Source organism: Nothoprocta perdicaria, unplaced genomic scaffold, assembly GCF_003342845.1.
Source record: "Nothoprocta perdicaria isolate Ctin4 unplaced genomic scaffold, notPer1 scaffold_118, whole genome shotgun sequence".
Taxonomy (NCBI): Eukaryota; Metazoa; Chordata; class Aves; order Tinamiformes; family Tinamidae; genus Nothoprocta; species Nothoprocta perdicaria.
The window spans coordinates 385457-387003 of NW_020454294.1; positions in this window are offsets into that span (position 1 = coordinate 385457).

A 1547-nucleotide genomic window follows, 5' to 3' on the forward strand; every position below is an offset into this window, starting at 1 on the left:
TTTTGGGGGGGCTATTATTGCCACTTAATGTAGGGGATCAAATTCTCAGCTGATATAAATCTGCATGTAGCGCCTGTGACTTTTACGGTGCTACAGCCATTTAGAGCAACTTGTGATTTACTGTGTTTGCATTAGCACTCTGCGTGGATGGCTCCCAAGCTGCGGTCAGCAGCCTACTGGAGTCACAAACCACTGGGACGTGGCCCTCACTGGTGTGTTTGCCATCCCCTCCATAGCATGTTCAACTAAAGGCTTAATTAGGACTGCCTAGGATGGCACGATGGATATTTTGTTTGTCGACAGCAGTCTGTGGTCCAGGAACTCAGGACCCCCCTGCTCTRAACACTTTGCACTAACCCACTAGCTTTTCATTTGTCTAAAGAGAGATTTGCAGGACGTTTTTGTTGTTGCTTGTGGAATTGGGGAAAACCTTTGCTGGTGCTAGTAGCTTTACCAAAAAAAATTGCTTCTGCAGATGACAAATCTTAGGGCTGGCAGCTGGACCAGGACATGCTGCCGTATTAGCGAACTGCACATTTAGAGTAACTTAGCACGCTTGGAAAAAAATATAAATCAGAGGTTAGTTCTAATTCCCTTTTTTTTCCCTCCCAAAGCATCCAAGCAGCCAACCATTAGGTTTCTTTCAACTGTGACAGGCTAATTGTTTCAAAATGGGGCTGCCTTGCCGCCGCGATGCGGGATCAGATAGAACATCTGTTCCCAAAGAATGCCGTGTAGCAACACGGGCTCTAACCAGAGATAAGCCAGCCCGAACAGGATATGAGGGAACTTTACAAAGCTGAGAAAATGACTGTCATGACAGCTGTAAAACCCCAAACTCTCGGAGCTGCATCCCGGAAACRCTCCTCTTGAACGGGAGCTGAGCTGCGTTCAGCAAAGCGCGCYGCGGAGCGGGACAGCGCAGACGTCTTGCATCACATTTACTGGCGTTATAACATTTCAGTCCCATTCCCGTCTGCAAGAGTATTTCCTAAAGTGCAAGARGGCTTAACATGCAGATTCCACAATGAAATCGGGTAGGTGGAAGCTCAGAGAATTTTGGAATGTGAATGTGAGACAATTGTCACCCATTTTTCTTCTGCTCTGTGGCCACTGCCAAGAACAGCACAAAACTAGATGGTTTGAGGGTTTGGCCCTGAGCAGCCATTATGCTTCTATTTATCTGCTRTTTTTACAGATATTTCTGTATCTTGCTAGAGCCACGGATTGATTAGGGAAAGTTAAAAGCTTGCAAAGATTTTGAGCAACTTGAAAAGAAGCTCTTCAAAGAGCAGGGCTTGGAACAAGCTTAAAATCATGAATGTTTTTTGAATTACTGCATCCAAACCTCAATTCTACAAGGTATTTAAAAAACATACCTACATTTAGGCACAGAAATACTTGTACTGACTTCAGTGAGRCCTGTTGCATGGGTAAATTGAAGTATGGGCACTACGTGCGTCACTGAATGAGGGACTCAAGGAGGGAAACGGAGACCTCCTGTCCTCTTCAGATCCCAAATAACAACAACTCAGACGAAAGTAAGT